Source organism: Pseudonaja textilis, chromosome 3 (assembly GCF_049901715.1).
Source record: "Pseudonaja textilis isolate UNSWEBS1 chromosome 3, rPseTex1.2, whole genome shotgun sequence".
In the NCBI taxonomy this organism is placed as follows: domain Eukaryota; kingdom Metazoa; phylum Chordata; class Lepidosauria; order Squamata; family Elapidae; genus Pseudonaja; species Pseudonaja textilis.
The window spans coordinates 105,531,808-105,553,560 of NC_141992.1; the positions used below are offsets into that span (position 1 = coordinate 105,531,808).

General features: G+C 41.8%; 1 long non-coding RNA gene across 2 annotated transcripts in view; it reads left to right on the top strand.

Annotated features, from left to right (window-relative positions):
- Nucleotides 1-21,753, top strand: part of LOC148126254 (uncharacterized) — a 63,119-nt gene that overhangs the window by 1,762 nt on the left and 39,604 nt on the right. Inside the window, exon 2 of one of the 2 annotated variants that reach the window (XR_015743368.1) lies at nucleotides 2,987-3,227. The exons of the other annotated variant lie outside the window; for it this stretch is intronic. This is a non-coding gene — a long non-coding RNA (uncharacterized LOC148126254). The remainder of the gene's footprint in view (nucleotides 1-2,986; nucleotides 3,228-21,753) is intronic. 2 annotated transcript variants of the gene reach the window in all.

Here is a 21,753-nt window from a genome sequence, read left to right on the forward strand (position 1 = left end):
TATCACTTCTTCATACAGACAAAAGCTCAATTTCATATTCATCTTTGTGTTCTATTCCATATCTTATTACTATTTTATCATTTTCTCCATAATTTTTCCCTCCCTTGATTTTCTCAACTTTATTTTTAATTATCTCATATCTAAATTCAATTATATATCTTTTTCTAAGTTTCAATGTCTTTCCAATCATTATATTTATATTTTTGTCCTGTTTCAATTTCATATTATCTTTTCTCATTAAACAAATTTTCCCCTGTAGTTACTAATTGAAGTACTAATTGGAGTATGACACCTTTATATCTTTTAATTTTTTATATATATTATAATGTTCATATTTAAGAACATTATAATATATATAAAAAATTAAAAGATATAAAGGTGTCATATATATATATATATTTAAGAACATTATAATATATCTATATATATTGATTGGCAGCTAAAGTAATTTACTAGACTCCAGGCAAACCAGGAAACGTTGATGGACAATGACACCACTCAAACTTTCAAACAAGCACTGGTCACCAATGAATGGTGTTTTGAGCCACAAATCTAGCTGTTTAATGAAAGATGACTTAGCTTGGGTGGGAGTTCCAGCTAACCAAAGACTGCATTTAATGGCAAGATGCCACAACTCCAAATTAGCTGAATACTTTGGATTTACAACTTTGGATTTACAACACTTACACCTAATTAAAAGACAATTTTGGTGGCCATCATTAAAAAAGGACATAAAGAGCTATGTAGCTAGCTGTCCCATTTGTGCAACTGCAAAAAGACATCAGGGAAAAATCCCAGGACTCTTGCAGAAGGTAGCCCAACCTTCAGCACCCTGGAAAGAGATTTCTATGGATTATTGTAGAACTGCCAGAAAGTGTTATTTGGGTCATAACAGACTTGTTTTCAAAGCAGGCACATTTTATACCTTGCCAAAAGATCCCAACTGCCAAAAGTCTAGCCAAATTATTCCTAAAACACATTTATCATCTTCATGGAGCTCTACAAAGGATCATCTTTGACAGAGGGGTCCAATTCAGAGGTGGTATTCAGCAGGTTTTGACCAGTTCTGGAGAACCCATAGTGGAAATTTTGAATAGTTTGGAGAACTGTCAAAAACCACCTCTGGCTGGCCTTGCCCCCATCTATTCTCTGCCTCCCAAGTCCCAGCTGATCAGCTGGGTCTTCTTTTGTTGCCCTGCACAGGAGAATGGAGCTGGAAAACAGGTTAGTGGGGTGGGGAGGGAATGGGATTTTGCAGTAACCTTCTCCCAGGAGTGGGGAGGGAATGGGGATTTTACACTATCCTTTCCCTGGAGCGGGGTAGGAGATTTTGCAGTATCCTTCCACTGGAGCGGGGTGGGAATGGAGATTTTACAGTATCCTTCCCTTGCCATGCCCACCAAACCATGCCCACCAACCCACACCACGCCCACAGAACTGGTAATAAAATATTTTGAATCCCATCATTGGTCCAATTCACCTCCAAATTTTGGAGGGCGTTTTGCCTCTCACCCTACCCCAGACATGTCAAATTCAAGGCCTATGGGCCACATCCAGCCTGCAATGTGGTTAGATCTGACCCATTGGGCTGCTCTGGAAATGAAGGGCTCTCTCAGCCCTGGCCCACTCTAGCCTGGCTGGGCGACCGCCCTGAGCACACACACAGGAGGCAGCAAGTGCGCAGGGGATGACAGTGCCCAGCAGCAACTACAGCTTATTGGCCTTGCCTGGCCTTGCCCTGTCCCGCCTGGCCTTGCCTTTCAAATTTATTAACTACAAAAGAAAACAGTGAAATAAAATCAGCAATGAAGATTTATTTGTAAATTTGAATATATATCTCCCATTTATTCTAAGTTCCCATTCTCATTTTATTATTTATGCTTGTGAGAAGGCAAATCCCAGGTTTGGGGCTCTGAACTGGCTCATTTGTCTGGTTTTCTCTAAGGATGAATTCCAGTTCAAACAGAAGCAGAAAATAAGGAGCTCCAATGCCTCTTGCTGGATCTTTTGTGAAGATTCGAGGCAAAGGAGTTTTCTGCATCGAATTGGAAGTGAACCTGAAGATTTTTAAAAATATTATACAGATAGTCCTGTAAAAGTTCATTTAGTGACTGTTTGAAATTACAAAGTGACATGACTGTTTTTCACACTACTGTTGTAGCATCTCCATCAAAATTCAGTCACTCTCCACAACGATAATACCCCCTAGCTGAGGGATTAGAACCAGTTTATGATGGTGCTCCACACGTGTTTTGAGGACTCCCTAGCCAAATGCAAGGAACAAGCCCACATCAGAGAGGCCAGCACAGAGAACTCTGGCCAGATGCCCCTTGACAAAGCCTCCTGAGCCAGCTCCCACTCAGCCTCCCAGAGTCATCAAATGCTACGATTGTGGCCAAACTGGTCACTGGGCTTCTGAATGCCTGGCTTGGGCTCAATTGTCACTGCATGGGAGAGGGTGCTGCCAAGGTATGTAAATTGGTCCACTGGTTGCAGCTTTTGTCCCTTCACTGTAATGATGGGCTCTTGATGTTGGGCTTTTGGAGCTGGCTGATGTATCACTTCGGTCTTCTTTGTGTTGATGACGAGGCCAAAGTTGTATCATGTTGCTGCAAATTTGTCCACACTGGCTTGCATTTTCTGCTCTGATTCAGCATTCAGGGCACAGTCATCATGTTAGCTTGTTAAAATCTGTATCTCCTCTTCAACCAGCCCAACCTGCCCCTCCAATTCCTCTCCTCATCGAAGGTAAGCAAGACCTCAAAGTCAAGGAAATCCTGAATTCCAGGAAATGGGGAAAGTACAATATTTGGTGGCCTGGAAACATTTCCCTCCCTCACAGTCTGAATGGGTAAATGCTCAGGATGTCTGGGCCCCCAAAACTCCTTCAATTGGTTCACTCTAAATACCCTGACAAGCCTTAAGGTTATTTTACTCTCCTGTACTGTATATTGCCTGTCTATTTTGTCTTCTATTTTTTCCTTAGGGCTAATACCACTACTGCAGGAGGGCCGAATTTCAGCCAGATCTCCAGCATGAGCTTTTCCTTTGATGCATGCTTGCTATCAACTGCCATAGTAATGGGAGGGAGGGCATGGTAATTGGGGTTGGGAAGTGAGCTGGTGTGATGAAGGCTCATGTGAACTAAGAGGGAGGTTTGCTCTCAAGAAACACTGCACTGCTGAGTAGTTTACACCCAGTAAAGGCCAACTGTCCTAGAACTCCAGGTGAGTGAAAATACCTGAAGAAGAGTTTCACATGACATTATGTGGGATGTGGATTTGACATTCAGCCTGGGTCCCTGGGGGAAAGGTTTTGGGGAAATTTTCAACCTGTAACTTTTGTGCCTTTTGAATCAGAACTTTGCTTTGCTTTCACCGTTATAATTTCAAACTCAGTAAAAGTACCTCTTCTCTACCTCAATGGAGTTGGGGGTTTTCTTTTGTGGGTTTTGAATGGAGGCAGGCCTGACAGATTCACATAGCAACTGCGGCAAAAAAGGTTGTAAAATGGGGTAAAATTTGCTTAACAACTATCTCAGCAACAGAAATTGGGTTCAATTATGGTCGTAAATCAAGGACTCTAATGAGGAAAAAGCTTCATCACTATTGTGGCAATATTTGAGCTGCCCACCCCATCCTCAGAAAAGTTCTTGGTTACTTGACTTTTTCTATTTTTCCCAAAAGGACTACCCTGGAACTGTTGCAAAGACATTGGTAAAAGTTCCCTGGCATCTAGATGAACACTTGTCCTTGATTCCTTGATAATATAAAAGTATCATTGCTGGGTTTTAGGATCTTTTCCAAATTCTCAGTCTGATCCTCAGTTATGAGATTTCCTGGTGGTTTTCCATTCAACTAACGAGGTTCAATGTTACTAGAAATTTAAGCTGAAAGCATTCTTGGAAAAAGAAATCTAGATCAGGATAAAGCAATTTACATAGACTTCTCCAAAGCTTTTGATTCAGTGGTGCATAACATACTACTGCTGAAACTTAGTTTTTATGGCATCTCCAGACCCCTGCACAAGTGGATAGACTCAAACAGGCAACAAATGGTCAAAATAAGGAAGGCCCCATCAACTCCAACACCAGTTAATAGTAGTATCAGCATTCCAGAAAACCTCCACTCCAGGCAGTTTCAACTGAAGATATTTAGTTGGCAAAAATACTTTGTTCCCCACTTTAAAGGGTGGTTGGAGAGATCTATGTTTGTCTGCCTACTTTTTATATTCCTCAGTTGCTTCCACTAGAGCTTTTTTTGTGTCCTCCCAACCTTTTTTTTTTTGATGATTCCATCCAATCCATTAAGGACATGGATGTTGGGGTTTCCCTAGGCAACTCTGGCATAGGAACAAAATCCATGCCGGTAGTGATTTGGAAAGGAGTCGAGCCCGTGCTGCTTTGTACTGCATTATTGTAAGCAACTTCTGCAAATGGCAACAGATCCACCCAGTTACCCTGTTGATAGTTTATATAACATCTAATTCCACCATAACATTCACTCTCTCAGTGGCGCCGTTACACACTGGATGGAATGCTGAGGGATGCCCTTGGGATGACCCAATGGACTTCAAAAACTCCATCCAGAACTTGGCAGTAAACTGTATGCCTCGATCTGAGATTACTCTATGAGGCACTCTGTGGAGCCAATAAATAATGCTTCATGAACAGTTTCACCAGTTTCTTAGCCAAAGGCAGTCCATTACATGCTGTAAAGTGGGCTTGCTTAGATAATAGGTCGATAACAGTCCAAGTCACAGTACTTCCTCCATTCTCTGGCAACTCCACAATAAAGTCCATTGCAATTTCTTGCCATGGCTTCATTGGTTTAGTTACTTGATGGAGGAGGCCAGGGTTTTTTTTCATGTTTTCCATCAAAAATTGCTTGGAATCTTGTGGGTCTGGCCTGGGGGGATCACCATGGTGACCGCCGGCTGAGCTGGAAATTGTTGTGCTGCTGCGGGGTATTCCGGGGCTCCTGCAGGGGTATTCTGATGGGTGGCTGAGCTAGAATTTGATGTGCTGCTGCTGCAAGTGTCGGTGGGGGGCCTGCAGGGGTACTCCGAGGGGCGGCTGAATTGGAATCTGTTGAATAGGGGCTACCTGCTGAACTCCTTGCCACGCTGGAAAAGGGGGTGGTGACTGCAGCCTGCTGCCTGAGCTGACCCCATTGCTTCATCGGGATCGTTGCTGCTACTTGGGGCCATGCTGGCATCCACTGGCATTGGACCCACCTGTGACCAGGATAGAATCCCCCATTCTGGGGGAATACTCTCTATTGGGGGCAACCTCACTGCTGGCTGTGGAAAGGGAGGAATTGGGATTTGTAACGTACCAAATGTTGGCTGCATCTTCTGCATCTTCCCTTGCTGCTTGGCCCTGCTGTGCTGAGCTGATTTTTCAGCCACCTTTAGCCGATGCCATGCTGGTTTCACTGTCAAGTCTTGGACTAGAGAAAGTGAATGTGGGATGAGTTAAGGCCCAGCTCATCCGGAGAGGTTGTGGCTGTGAGACTTAACTTTCCAACTTTAAGTTGCTGAAATTGCTCTGGGAGTTCTGACAATGATTGGCTATGGGATGGAGGCAACAGGTTCCAGTCTCAGGAGTTGTCTGATTTAAAAGCCCCCATGCCTCTGCACTCTGGCTTGTGGGCTGACCTCATAAGGCTGGAGTAGGAAAGGTGTTCAGGCAGCTGCTCCTCTGGTCCCATCTCTGGATTCAGCTCAGTCTGGCAGCTTTTCTAGGAATCAGTCTCTTTGGGCTGAGTGCCTAGCCTCTGTCTTTCCTCTGAAGCTTCAATTGCTTCCACAAATTCTTCAGAAGGAGGACACGGGGTCTCAATCAGTCCTCCGGTATCCGTTCCCACTGCTCCTTCTGTAGATTCCTCCTTTTCTTCCATCTTCACTGAGTCTTTGCACTGCTCCAGCTTTGAGTCAGTGCTGGGGCTCAGCACCCCAGACAGCCCCCTTTTGGGATGCTGATAGCTATAAAGAGATTTGGGATAATGTCAGCATTCCAGAAAAACCTCCACTCCAACCAATAACTCCAAAACAGACATCTTCTCAAAAGTTATTTTTATTTTGGACAGTAAACTGGCACAACTGGGGAATCCCGAATCTGAAAGTTCCAGGCTTCCTTGCAATAAGTAAAAACTACAAATCCTTCCCCTGCACCCATCGTAACATTTCATGCCCAATCACCATCTGTCCCAACTTGAGACTTCCCCTTGCTTATGCACAAAATAACATGACCTTGAATTAGAAAAAGAATGTTATTATGTCTAACTACATAGACTCCAAGAAATTCCCCCCTTCCATTTTCCCAGGCTCTAAATGTGGCAGCATGGAAGCATCTGGTCTCAATATGGCTTCCAATGCTGACAAGCGGTGTCTCCCAAGGCAGTGTCTTAGGACCCATACTGTCAGCTGGTGCTCCATTCAAAATCCAAGAAAGAAACAGTTAGACTCCATTAATTAGAGAAAAGATATATTTTACTGGAAATCAAGTGGTAGCATCAAGGGAATTCTGAATTTGAGGAATTGAGTGTGAAAATCACATATACAAAGTGATAGCAATGTTCCCACCCACAATAGTTCAAACTGTCCATCCAATTAAAGTTGTATTTAATGTCATGTGAGCATCTTCAGGTGATGATGTAGGCATCTGTCCGTTGACCTTGGCCTATTTTGGTAAAGAGGTGTGCTTGAACATAGCATAGGAAAGAAGCATAAACAAGAAACTCCCCCCAACTTATACGGTATATTCTCAAAAACCTCCGGCTCATATCCCACAACAAATTCACCCCCCCCCCCCCCAGTTACTTATGACAGCTGAAAGATGCAAAGCAAAGGAAAGAAATCTTGAAGGCTGACATTTGGCCCTCCTGCAAAAGAGGAGTTAGCCCTATAGAAGAAAGAGAATACAAGATAAAAGAATAATATACATGTTACACATCCTACAAAATTTTAAGGTTTGTCTGGAAATTTTGCATGAAATGCCTAGATGAGCCTAGGGGCTCAAACATCCCTTTCATTTACCCATTCCGACTGGGAAGGAGGAAATTGTTTACAGATGACTAAATACTGGAGTTGACCTCTTTGTCTCCTAGAATCCAAAATATCTTTAATTTCAAAATGTTGTTCACCCTCAATCAATAGAGGAATGGGAGGATCAACCTGAGCAGGTCTTAGGTCGGAGGTCAACAAACTAACATGAAAGACAGGATGAATCCTTCTAAGGGTTTTAGGTAATTGCAGTTGGACTGCCCCTGGATTCATAATTTGTTCAATTGGAAAAGGTCCAACATATTTGGGGCCCAACTTTTTAGACTTTTGTGTGGTTTGCAAATATCTAGTGGACAAGAAAACCTTGTCCCCTACTTGATATTGTTTTTGTGGAGCTCTCTTCTTTTCTGCAAATTTCTTATGAGCTTGATGAGCATCATCCAATGCTTTATGGGTAACTGGCCAGGTAAGCTGGAGTTGGGTTATCCATTCACTCAATGACTGAACATTGGGTTTCTCCTGTGGAAGCTCAGGTATGGGTACAAAGTCTTGTTCCAAAGAACTTTAAATGGGGTAAAACCAGTACTACTGTGAACTGAATTGTTATATGCCACCTCTGCAAATGGTAATAAGTCTGACCAATCATCTTGTTGATAATTTATATAGCATCTAAGATATTGTTCCAATACTGAGTTAGTTCTCTCATAAGCCCCATTAGTTTGAGGGTGGTGGGTGGAGCTTAAGCCCTGGCCAGAGCCCAACAATTTCAGGAACTCTTTCCAAAAGTTCAAGGTGAATTGGACACCCATATTCAAAATTATCCATTCAGGAACACCATGCAACCTATAGACATGTAAAATAAACAGTTTAGCTAAGGTTTTTGCAGATGGGATTTTTGCACAAGGCATGAAATGTATCTGTTTGGAACACAAATCCGTTACCACACAAATAACTGTATTTCCTCCGCTTTCAGGTAATTCCACTATAAAATCCATGGAAATTTATTTCCATGGAGCAGTTGGTCTGGCTACATTTTGTAGTAGGCCAGCTGGCTTACCAAGCAGCCGTTTGGCTGAGGCATAGATAGGACAACTAGCCACATAAGTTTCAATGTCCTTTTTCAAAGTAGGCCACCAAAATTGCCTTTTAACCAAGTGTAGGGTTTTTACAAACCCCAAATGTCCAGCAGCTTTGGAATCGTGAGCTTGTAATATTGGGTTTCTCAACTTTGCTGGCACGTATAATTTAGCCCCCACCCATGCCAATCCATCTCAGTTATTTGAGTGAGTCAGGAACCAATCATCAAGTTTAAGAGCTTCTTTCAACTGTGCAGATAAATCATTTGAAAAACCAACTTCCCCTTTTTTCTGGGCTCTAGTAACCATTGGAGCTGTCAGCTGTCTAGTTGGGACAATAAGGCAGATCATTTCCAGATGGGCACTATTATATTGAGGCAGCCTAGACAGTGCATCCGCCATGAAGTTCTTCCCCCCTGGAATGTACTTCAATGAAAAATTAAACTGCTTGAAGTATTGCACCCAGCGAACTTGCTTAGGTGACAGTTTTCGAGGCATTTTTAGAGCCTCTAAATTCTTATGATCCGTCCACATCTCAAAGGGGTGTTTTGCCCCCTCTAAAAAATGCCTTCAGGTTAATAGAGCCCAACAAACTTCAAAAGCTTCTTTTTCCCAAATGGCCCATCTTCTTTCTGTCTCAGTTAGTTTACGGGAGGTGTATGCACACAGTTGCAAAATCCCCATCTCGTTTGCTTGTAGTAGCACCGCCCCCACCGCTACATCACTGGCATCGGCTTGATTACAAAGGGGCATCCATGTTCAGGTGCTTTAGCACTAGCTCAGCTGCAAAAAGTCATTTCAGCTTCTCAAAAGCAGCTTGACCCTCCATGGACCACTCTAGCAGTCGACTGGGCTTCTGTTTTACCTCCCCCTTGGTTTTTAAGAGATTTGTAATAGGCAGTGTAATTTTCACAAAAGTCGGGATAAACTGACAGTAAAAATTAGCAAATCCCAGGAAACTTTGCAATTGCTTTCTGGTGCAGGGAGAGGACCATTCCAAAATGGTGTGAACTTTCCCCAGATCCATTTCTGTGCCATCATGTGATTTACAATAGCGTAAATAGTCAATTTTCTCTTGCTACCACTTGGATAACTTGGCGTACAGCTCGAAGTTTTTTCAAAACTGATCGTACTAATTTCACATGTTCATCGCAAGTCTCAGAGTAAATAAGAATATCAAGATCATTTTGTATAAATGTTCATGCAAAACCTCATTTATCATTTGCATGAATACATCCCATTGGGCAATTAAAAGCAGTTTTCCATTCATCTCCCTCCTTGATTCAAACTCGGTAGTAAGCTTCTCTCAAATCGAGTTTCATAAAAATTCTCCCTTTGGCTACGTGGGCCAACATGTCCTTCATCAATGGAAGGGAATACACATTCTCCACCAAAATCGCATTTAAATTTATATAGTCAATGTACAGACAAAATGAACCATCTTTCTTCTCGTGGAATAACACTGGAGCCACTACCCGAGGCCTAGCAGTTTGGATGAACCCACATTCAAGATTTTTATCGCTAAACGACTGCAGCTCCTCTAGCTCCCGAGGTGTCATTGAGTACACTTTAGGTTTTGGGTGCTTCACTCCTGGTAGAATTTTAATACTGCAATCTGTTGGGCAATTGACAGGGGGGAGCTCGTCCGATGCATTTTCACTGAACACTTCCTTTAAATTAAATCCCCCTGCCCAGGATGCCAATTCTGTGGAATTCTGGGAGTTTGGCTGAGATTGCCCCTTCCCTTCTAGGGGTCAGTGCATATGTATAACGATCCCCTTGTCGGAGAGGCTGACACCCCTCCTCCAATCCACTTGGGGGTTCCACTTCTGGAGCCAGGGCAAGTAAGGGGTGCTCCACCCCAGGGGCAACAATAAAACACAAAGTCTCTCCCCATTGTCATTTCCACTGGTTTCATCATGAAATGTCCAGGGCCTCCCCCAGCTACTGATTCATCCAGTTGGCAAAATGCTATGGGAGTTTTTAAAGTTCTTAGCCTTAAACCCAATTTCTCCACGACTTCTGAGCTGATTATGCACCTTGTGCACCCAGAGTATAACTAGGCCAACATTTCCCCATGGGCTCCTGATGTGGGTATCCTTAATCTCACTGGGATGGTCATTGGGCCCTTGTTCGGACTTACCAGAGAGACGCCTTCTGATTCAGATTCACTCTCACCAGAAGAGGTCGGAGTTCCCAGCTCCTCTCCTTTTGGAGGGGCGATCTCTACAACCTCTTCCACTTTAAGAGCCATTTCATGTGGCTTGACTGGAGTTTTTTCAGGTTTTCTTCCTCCCCTTGGTACCTCCTTCAGCTCCAGCTTGGTGCCGCAGTACAAATACAAGTTAAGCTGAAGCAATCTCATAGATGGCCCTCACTCTAGGAGTACTTATTTCAAATGATCTAAGACCTAGAGCTCACTGTAACAGCATTGCCAAAAAGGCTTTAAGAATTGTTAACCTTATTTTGCAAAGCTTCTTCTCCGGCAACATTGAATTGTTAACTAGGGCATAAAAAAACCTTTGCCAGATCAGTCTCTTCTGGTTTGCAAGGTTTCAGCGGCAGCAGGGATTCGTGATACTGCACGATCCCTGCTGTGCTCGCCGCCAAGGTTCCCCCGATCCGTTTGGATCTGGGGGATATAGCTGCCCTGTAGGGGCAGCTGAAGACAGGGGGGATCCGGACAGGGGTTGGGGGTGTTGCAGACCCCCTCCCCAGCTGGCAAAACCCCCTTTTCCCAAGGCGGAGGAGCGGCAGTCTGTAATGGCCACCACGAAGGAATCTACAGCCGGACAAGATTGTGCTGGAGGAAGAAAGTTGGAAGAGTTGTGAAAGTTGTTTTTGACCGGGACAGAGCAAAGCAAGAGAAAGTACCCTGGATTTTTGAAAAGTTGCTAAAAATACATTGTTTCCAGAGAGAGTTGTAAGCAGCGAATGGGACTCTAAAAGGGAAAGTTTTCTTCTTTTTTAACTCTCCTTCCTAACGTGACAGCGGATGGAACCATAAAAGAAATCGGAAAACCTGCAATGGAGGTATTTAAATGCTGAAGGGTTATGGATTTCTGAACATTTTAAAAAAAAGGAACTTTGTTTGCTGTGAGTGGGAAGGGAGAGGGAAAAAAATTGGAGCAGAATTTGAAAGTAAGGAGAAGATTGCCTAGAACTCTAAAGAATTATTAAATATTAATAAGACTTTTAAAAGATATATCCTAAATGGAACCTTGTGATTAAACTTTAACTCCAGAAAGAGAAAGTGAAGAAGGAGAAAATATTTAAAAAGTATTTAAAAGAAACAGCTTGTTTGGATTGTTTGGTGAATTTGGAACTTTTGAGAATTACCTCTGATTAAAGCTCGCGGGTGGTTGTTTGTTTGGAAAAACTTTTTCTCTTTATAATGGCATCACTTGTGGATGGATTGAAACTTGTATATCAAAAATATGAAAAAGAAAAGCAAGAAGGGAAGGATGCTTTGGGCACTCTTTTTCAATTTTTAGAAATGGCGGTTTGTACATATGTAAAGCTGAATGCGCAACAGGATGACTGGGACAAAGAAGAAGCCATTTTCGATGAACAAGTGACTTTGGCTGGAGAAGGAAAGGCGAAAGAGAAAAAGGGGCCATAAGACTTGGAAAAATAACCAAAAAAGAGAAGAATAAGATAAAAAAGGGATACTATGTTGGAAAACAACAGAAAGGAGGAAAGCAGAATAAAAGGGAGGTGGAGAGACAAGGGGGTAAAGACGACGAGGAGAAGAATAAGCAAGGGAGGAAGGAAGGGATGAGAAGTCTCAATGGTGGGGAGCAAGATGTAAAGAAACAACAGTTTTTTAGAGATAATGGGTAAAATTTACTGAGAAAGGGATTCTGGAAAGGTACACAAGATTGTATTATTGTATTTTTACATTTGTACTTAGAAATGATTATAGAAAATTGGAAATAATATGCAATCTAAAATGTGATGATATATTTAGTATAACTTAGTGAAATTTTTGTCAAGAAAAGGGGAACACTTTAATGAAACAATGACTTAAGATATGTGATATGGAGGGGAAATAATCATGGAAAGCATAAGTGTTCCCATAAAGGTATGGTATTTAACTGAAATGGGTAAAATGTTTAAGATTGTTAATATTAATGATTCGACTATGTTGTTTTAGGGAATTTTTTTTTTTTTAAATGAGAGACTTGGAGTAGGGGAACGGGGAACAGCCTAATGAAATAATGATTTAAAATATGTGATGTGGGGTGGGGGGAATAATCTTGGAAAGTAGGCGCTCCCATAAAAGTATGTGATTTAATTGAAAAGTAATGTGCTAAGTGTTTAAGATATAAATGAATATTAATATTAATGAATAGATTTGTATTGGTATTGAGAATATTGTATAATTTTAGAATGTACCAAACAGAATCCCAATGTAAGCTATGTATTCTATATTATGTATTATTAATGTAGGGGAAAGAGATAAAGGCGTCATACTCCAATTAGTGTACAGGAGAAGTCTTCTTTAAAGAAGAAAGATAAATGGATAGCTGGAAGTAGAACAGACAAAGAATAATATTATGATTCGAATTGAGATGAGATAAACAAAATAAAATTGAGAAAATTTAAAAGAGAGGAGAAGCTATATAGAAAATTGAAAATGTTATTAAGATATGGAATGGTATATAAAATGAATATGAATTTGATTTTGTGTCTGTACGAAGAGTTTTAACCCGGGACTAAGCAACCTTCAGAAAAGAGGTTTTTTATGTTTTTATGTTTTGTGTGTTTGTATGTTTTTAAAAATTAATAAAATTTGTTTAAAAAAAAAAAACCTTTGCCAGATCAGTTCTCAAATACAGCTCATCCACCTGGAATCCACACTGTATATCGAACATTAACACAATTGAGCGGGTTCAGAGGTATTTCTCAAGAAAAGTACTCCATTCTTCCACTCACCATAGAATTCTCTATGCCTCCAGGCTTGAAATTTTGGGACTGGACAATCTGGAACTGTGCCACCTGCAGTCTGTTCTAAGTATAGTTCACAAAATTGTCTGCTATAACATCTTGCCTGTCAACAACTTCTTCGGCTTCAATCACAATAATACACAGGCAAACAACTGATACAAACTCAAGGTAAACCGCTCCAAACTCATTTTCAGAAAATATGACTTCAGCAACAGAGTGGTCAATGCCTGGAACACCCTACCCGACTCCATTGGTACAGCCTCAACCCCTCACAGCTTCAAACTCAAACTGTCTACAGTGGACCTCATCCCATTCTTAAGAGGTGCCTAAAGGGGATGTGCATAAGTGCACCGGTGTGCCTACCATCCCTGTCTTAATGTCCCCATTTTTCTGTATTTACTTCCTTTGTTCTTGTTTATGTTCATACTTGTTATCTTGTACATGTGTGACAAACAAACAAATAAATAAATCATCCAGTCCAATCCCAAATGAATACAGAATAAGAGTTGGAAGGGACAAAGGTGGTCTTCTGGTTGAATCCCTATTCAAGCTGGCCATGCACACCCAGCCATGCCTACCTAGTCACAGCGACCCAACTGTGACAACCTAGCCATGCCCATCTGTGAGTCATTATAGTCTTACATACAGCTGACCCTTTGAGGGCAACCATAATCCAGTTGCAGCCGTCTATGAAATTGAGTTTGACATCCCTGGCCTAGATCAGGGGTGTCAAACTCAAGGCCCACGGGCCGAATGCAGCCCACAGGGTTCTTAATTCTGACGCAAGGGCCCAGCCTGGAAACAGCAAAGGACTGGCCTGTGGTGCCTCTGGCAGCCAAAATGAGATGCGGAGGGGCTTGGGCCCCATTGCCCCATTTTGGCCGGCAGAGTGCTGCAGGGGGCCATTCAGGCCAAAACAGATAGCCTTTTTAAGAAGGGTCCATACCACTGCCTCTTTCAGTGAAGGCAGGACCATCCCCTCCATCAAAGAGACATTAATTACCTCTTAGATCTAATCACATGCCATCTCCTATGAGACCCTAACCAACCAGGAGGGACACAGGTGACAGAACTCGGAGGACCAAGGACCTTGTCCACTACCTTGGAAGTAATTTTGTCAAATTCTGTCATTTCCTCAGTGATTTCCATAATTATTTCCATAGTATCTACCCATCTGGTGTCCATGTCCAAATGAAATCAAACAATTTTATCTAACAGATGCTGAGAATATTCCTCACAGTCCTGGAAAGGTTTCCCTGGTCCTAATCATCCTGAGCAGGCTGCCATCTGGCTATCTGTGGATACAATGAAAGCAGAGAAGTATGTATCACTGCTCTTATCACCATAATTTAAGCCCTAGATTTTATCTGTGCTCAGTTGGCTTCTCTCTCTCTCTCCCCCCCCCGCCCCCCGCAACTCAGCAAGCAAGTGAGTGAATGACAGCAGAAAACCAAACCGAAGTTGGATGAGGGAGAAAATATATTAAAACTTTTCTGCAAATATCAATGATGTGTGATATAGGATTATATAGTATATGATGTAGGATTATGCAAGCTCTGTAAATTTGTTATTTTATAAGGGCATTAAGAGTAATTGTTATTAAATAAAATCATGAAATTATTCAATATTAAATAATCTGTTAAATCATGTAATCATTACAAGTGATGATGGCGTGTTTCATGATTTGGGAGAGGACCAGATAGAATCTGCTAATCAGCAAATATCTATATTGCTACAGATGGGTGCAGTGACATCATAGGAGAAAGTTCAAGGCAAACTGCAAACAGACAAAGGAACAGATTACAAGACTTGTCACAAACAGACTTGTTTCAACTTGACTCTATTTCTATGTAGGCACATACATACATGAATGTACAGTACATATATATGAACAATTCTTTATTATGATCTCCAGCCTCTCTTCACAAACTGCAAGAGCAATCTGGCTGGTTATAATTCTTCACAATGTCTTTCCTTCCAGCTGACCAACAAGAAGCATCAAGAAAGGCAGCTAGCAGTGTCCTGCTACCTTCTCTGTACTTCCTTTACAACTGCTTTCTAAAATGCTGAAACAAAAAGTATAATCATTACCATAATTATAGCAACAGCAATATGACTTAGTCTTATATACTGCTTTATAGTACTTTACAGCCCTCTCTAAGCTGTTTACAAAGTCAGCATATTGCCCCCAACAATTTGGGTCCTCATTTTACCCATTTGGAAGGATGGAAGGCTGAATCAACCTTGAGCCTGGTGGGATTTGAACTGCCAAATTGTAGGCAACTGGCTGCAGAGGTAGCTTGCTGCAGCTACCTCTACTGCACTCTAACCATTGCACCACAGAGGCTCCTTATAGTAAAACTGTATAGTGTATACTATATGGGTGTATAGTAAAACCACCCTTCAAAAGAGCCAGAAAGCAGCCGAGGAACAGTGGCAAAAACACCAGAGTGCCTTGACTTCAGAAGGAGAGACGAAATCCCAGGAGATGAAGGAAGGATGAGCAGGACGTTCTTGTTAAAGACTGCATCATTTCTTCAACAATCTTTGCCTCTATTGACCACTAAGGAAATGGTGAAATAACTGGTGTTAACCTTTTTTGTTTAAATGAATCTCTGGGTTTAAGGGAAGGTTCTCCCTCACTCCAAATTGTAATTTAGATAAAACCGATGATTTCCCTTTCCCATATACAGGTAATGCTCAATGTACAATCACAATTGAGCCCAAAATTTCTGTGCTAAGCAAGACAGGTGTTAACTGAATTTTGCCCCATTTTATGACCTTTTTTGCTGCAGTTAAATGTATGACTACAGTTGTTAAGTTAGCAACATGGTTGTTAAGTGAATCTGGCTTCCCCATTGACTTTGCTTATCAGGCCACAAAATGTGATGACACCAGGACATTGCAACTATTATAAATATGACTAGTTGCCAAATATCCAAATTTTGATCATGTGACCATAGGGATGCTTGTAATGATTGTAAAGTGTGAAAAACAATCATAAATCACTTTTTTCAGTGTCGTTGTAACTTGGAGCAGTCACTAAACAGATTGTTGTTACTCAAGGATTACCTGTATTTCTGAATAAATCTAGCTTCAAAATATAATGAAAGTCTGTTACTAGGCTAAGCCAATATCTGCATCTAGGACAACCATATTGTATCTATCTATAAATAAAAGCTGAGCCTGCTACTTAATTACTCTGGTAAAAGGATTCACTGTTGCAGTATTCAAAATGAAAAATACTGTGTTGTTGCTTAAAACATACTTGCAGAGATTGGAGAGAGAAAAAGTAACAATAATGCCAATTTTTTTCCTGATAACTTCACTATTACTGGGATATTCCAGTTACATTAAAATATTATCTTCTCTGCTAAGATCTGAATATGCATTGTAAAGGGAGAAAACTCTTGATAAGGTGGTTCTTAAGGATCCTTCCCTCTTGTTTTATCTTTAGATGGTTCCTTGTTTTATCAAGAAGCTAAATGTTTCCAAGTTGCAAAATAAAAGTTTATGAAAGGTGATGGAAAGTCTAAGTCCTAATGAACAACTTGAAACTCTTTCTGCTCTACCATCCTGGTGTGCTTTGATTGCATCACAAAAGCAATTGCAAGATGTTGTAGGAATTTATGAAATCTATACATTATAGTGAAATACAGATTACCTATTGCAATGAAATGTCATCAGTGCAGTGATGGCATGCAACTGTTTTTTTGTTTGTTTTATCATCAGCATTTTCAGGAGTGGTGTCTTAGTGTGAGCTGATCTCTTGGGATGGTTTTCATGAGGCAAAAATGGTCACGCATTGTTAAGTAAATTATTTCTTCTTAAAGAAACAAATCAATTACCTGGGAGTTCTTCAGATTTTTCTGGATTTAGATCTACTTCCTTTTCAGGGTTTAGATCTATTGTTACTTCCAAAACTGGGTCAGATTTACTACCTCTAAAGAACTAATACTGCTGGGAACCATATATCAACAAACCTGGCTCAAAAACAGTAACTGTGAGAGAGACCTTGGAGTCTTAGTGGATAATCACTTAAACATGAGCCAGCAGCATGTGGCATCAGCCAAAAAAGCTAATACAATCCTGAAGCTGGCCTCACTGAGATAATTTTTTTAGGCTTCAGTGTTACCACACAGGAGATGAGGAATGTGGGGAGGGGGTAGAGATAGCTGCACTTTTGTTGCCAAAACAAAATAGTTTATCCTGTAAACCAAGGACATTCCAATAGTTGGGTGGAGAGAGGAGGAGAGAAGTACCCAGGCAACCAGCTAGCACCTAGATTGGATAATGTAACTTATTGTTGGGGGGGAGGAGAAGGGAAAGTTTTATTTTTTAATTAAATACCTCAGTCTACATACCAAATGAATGGCCCAAATGAATGACCCCATATCAAAACAATTTACCTTATGTGTGACCAGAATCTGAAAATAACATTTAACACAACATAGTACTTAAGCAAAATGGTTTAGTTGAGATCTGCATATGTGGGACTGATTGGGGTAGATCACAGGGGTAACATTGAAATATAATTTTATAAAATTTTATCTATATCTTAAATTATTGTATTCTGTTCTAATTTCATTTTAGACTGTATTTTATTCCAATTTCATTTTAAATGATATTGTATTCCAATTTCATTTTAAATTGTATTTTATCCAATCCCATTTTACATTGCTTTTATCAAATTTTAGTAATAATTTGTTTCTGAAACTTTGCACTTTGATATGGCCCAAGCAATACCTAGATTGGACAATGTGACATTGTTTGGAGGAAAGGGAAACTTTCATTTTTTAATTAGGTGAAAACCACAGGAACTCTCAGAGTTGGTTTTCACTAGTCTGTGCCAATATGATATCTCCAAATAAAACTGTTCTTTGAGGAATCTACCTGCCACAGAGTTCTGTGTGCTATGGGTGTATTACTTGCAATGCTGACACTTGGATGTATAAACAGAGACATAGAATCAGAACTACATAAAGTATTAGTAATACTGTTTTATAAAGCCTTAGTAAGACCACACCTGGAATACTGCATCCAGTTTTGGTCACCACATTGCAAAAAAGATGTTGAGATTTTGAAAAAAGGACAAAGAAGAGCAACTAAGATGATTAAAGGCCTGGAGACTAAAACATATGAAGAATAGTTGCAGGATTTGGGTTTGGCTAGTCTAGAGAAAAGAAGGACTAGAAGGGACATGATAGCATTATTCCAGTATTTGAGAGGCTGCCACAAAGAGGAGGGGGTCAATTTATTTTCCAAAGCACCAGAGGGCAGGACAAGAAACAATGGATGGAAACTAATCAAGGAGAGAAGCAACCTGGAACCTCCTAACAGTGAGGACAATTAACCAGTCGAGCAGCTTATCTTCAGAAATCATAGGCACTCCATCACTGGAGGTTTTTAAGAAGAGACTGGACAGTCACTTGTCTGAAATGGTATAGAATCTCCTGCTTGAGCAGAGGGTTGGAATAGAAGACCTTCAAGGTCTCTTCCAGCTTTATTCTGATCCTTCAATAACTGCATAATGTTGGAAATGTTCTTATGTGTCTACTGCATTGCATGGGGCTACTTTGAAAATGGCTCAAAAATTTTCCACTGTTATGTTAACAGCTATGCAATTTTGGTTGGGGCCAAGGGATCTGATTATATGACCATTATTTATACAAGTGTATTGTGTTCAGTGTATTTTCATGTTCAATTCAAATTGCTGGAATTGGACCTTTAAAGTAAAATTATTTAGAGAGAGTTATTAAAAAGATTGCAATTCTGGGAGGAAGAAGGCGGAGCCTCCTCGCTGACGGGTGGTAGATCGCAACTCTCTGTGGCCATCGTTCATGCTCTTTCATCGGAGAGCCCCAATCATTCTGATTAGGGGCTGAAACTGCCTTGGAGGGGCAGTGGAGTAAGAGGAAGCAGCAAGCCTGATGGTGGGGAGCCGCATCTCCCCTCCCCCGGGCTTGGTTTTTTTTCCTCCCGAAGATGACTGCAGCGGTGGTCTAAAATGGCCATCTCGAAGAGGATGACTCAGCTCGACTAAGATTTGTGCAGGAGGGAAGAAAGAGGTGGATAACATCTGAACCGGGACAACTGGACAATATAACTAAACAAAAGTACCCCGGGACTAAGGTAACATAGAATTTTTAAGAAAAGGAAAAGTGAGCGGCAAAATTACAAAGGGACAGAGAGAAAAAGAAAAATACTTTTGACAGCTAAATGGGGCTTCGAACTGGGAAAGGAAGAAGCTGGAATTAAAGATCTAATGAAATTGGATTAAAATAATTTGGGAATAAATAAGTATAAAACTAAACTTGGACTTAAGATTGACAAAGAATAATAACAACAAAGTTTACAAATTGGAGACTGGATTATGTTGGAATATTGAAGTTCGAAAAACCTTAAATAAAAAATAGGGGGAAAAGGTGAAGACTTTGTATAATGGAGAGTGTCACCTTTTGATAAAAACTTGGTCCAAATAAAAGGGAAAGCATCGGCAGGTCGGGCTCATGGAGACAAAAGACTCAGGTAAAGTGAACAACAGCTCTTTATTTTATAGGCTAGTCCCGAGTGAGAAACAGCGCTCATGGCGGCTCTTTTTATAGAGCTGGCCGCAGCTAGGCTGCCAATGACATTGCTTTGAGTTTCCTGCGATTGGTTTCATCCAATCGCGGTAGACTCTCAGCAAACCAATCACAGCTGTCTTGACTGTCCAATCAGGTAGTTGTCTTTGTTGCCCAATAGGAATGCAGGGTTTCAAGCCTGCTAATATGGAACACCCCTCCCCTCTTGGTTTTGCCCAAGGGGCGGGGTGTCATAGTCGCATAGGTAGGTGGGTCTTCAGGCCTGCCTACTTGACCTGCATGTTTCAGTATGTCTCTGGTCATCGCCAGGTTCAGACGGGCTCTGCGTCATTCTCAACCATCTCGATGGGACCGCCTGGAAGGGTGAGCCGGGCCTATAGCTGCGACTCCCGCCTGGTTCGCCCAGGTTGGTCAAGTCGTTCACTCTGCTGCTCCCGCCTGGATTCTCTGGGCTGGTTGAGCTTGTCCGGCTGCTCCTTCCAGGTGAAGCACCGGTCTGCAACAGTTCTGCGTTTTCAGGTGAGTATGGTTGGTTGATTATTTGGCTTCTGATTGAGGGGTGTTCTGTTTGCATAAAGAAGTTTCCTTTTTCAATGTTTGAGGTTTCCCACCCCTCTCTGATTTCTTTGTTACCGTTTGTGGGAGGTGTGCTGGCAAGCCTTGACTGTAACTGGTCGATGTGTCGCTTCCAGCTCCGTCCATCGGTTGTTTCTAGGCAGTATGACCGGAGTCTGGTTATTTGAGTGATCTGTTTGGGTACCCAGAGAGGGTCTCCGGTGAAACTCTTTGCAAAAACAGTGTCACCGATGTTAAATGCGCGGTGTTGGCTGGTGGAGCCTGGGGTTTTTTCTGGATTATAGGTGGGGTGTAAGTGGTCTAGTGGTGACCGGAGTCTTCTGCCCATAAGTAACTCCGCTGGGCATTTGTTTGTGGTAGTGTTCGGCATGATATGTTGGATGAGTAGCATTTTATTTATTTTTTCCTGAATGTTGCCATCTTCTATTTTTTGTTGGTAAACTGAACTATTCATTCCACCTGCCCATTCGCTGCTGGGTGAGCGAGCGATGTTAAAGCATGTCTGTTGCCACGGTCAGCCAGGTATTGTTCGAATGCCAGCTCCGTGAACTGTGGTCCGTTGTCGGACACTAGCATGTCTGGCAAACCGTGTGTGGCAAAGAGTTTGTTGAGTTTTGTTATGACGGCTTCAGTAGTTGCTGTTTTCATAGTGCTAACTTCCAGCCAATTGGAATAAGCATCAACGGTAATTAGAAAGGTGTGTCCTTTGGTGGGGCCAGCAAAATCTATATGGATCCACGACCAGGGGCCTCTCGGGGTTTCCCATTCCAGGGGTGGTGCTGGGGGTGGCGGGTCGTGTTTGTTGGCATCTGTTGCAAGCAGCTACCCATGTTTCTATCTGCTTGTCCATCCCTGGCCACCAAGCGTAGCTTCTGGCGAGGACTTTCATTCGGACGATGCCCGAGTGCCCTTCATGCAACATGTCCAACACTCGTTTTTGTAAGGTTTCTGGTATTACCACTCAGTCTCCTCAAAGTATGCACCCTTTTTGCAAGAAAAGTTCAGTTTGTCGGGTCCTAAAGGCTTTAAAAGGTTCAGTTTTGTCATTTTCTGGCCAACCCTGCTCAATCCAGCTCAGCACTCACGCCAGCCGCTTGTCTCTTTTTGCTTCACGGGCAATGTCTGGCGCGGTCAGGAGTGGGCTGGGTAAAGTTTCTATTTGAAGGACTGGTATCGTGGGTGCTGGGTCATCTTGCACGTCTGGAAGGGGGGAATGGCTTAAAGCATCAGCGTGCAAAATGTCTTTACCAGGTCGGTGAATGAGCTGGTAATTATAGGCAGCCAGGAACTCAGACCACCTAGTCATTCTAGGTGACAGGATGTTTGGGGTGGCCTTGTTGCCAGCCAGTATGCCTAGCAGAGGTTTGTGATCAGTAATGATTGAAAAGGTCCTACCATAGACGTATTCGTGGAATCTTTTCACTCCGGAAATGATCGCTAGGGCTTCCTTGTCCAGCTGGCTGTAGTTTCTTTCTGGTTTGGACAGGGTTCTTGAAAAGGAAGCGATGGGTGCCTCTTTCCCATTTGGCAAGGTGTGACTGAGAATTGCCCCCACTCCAAAA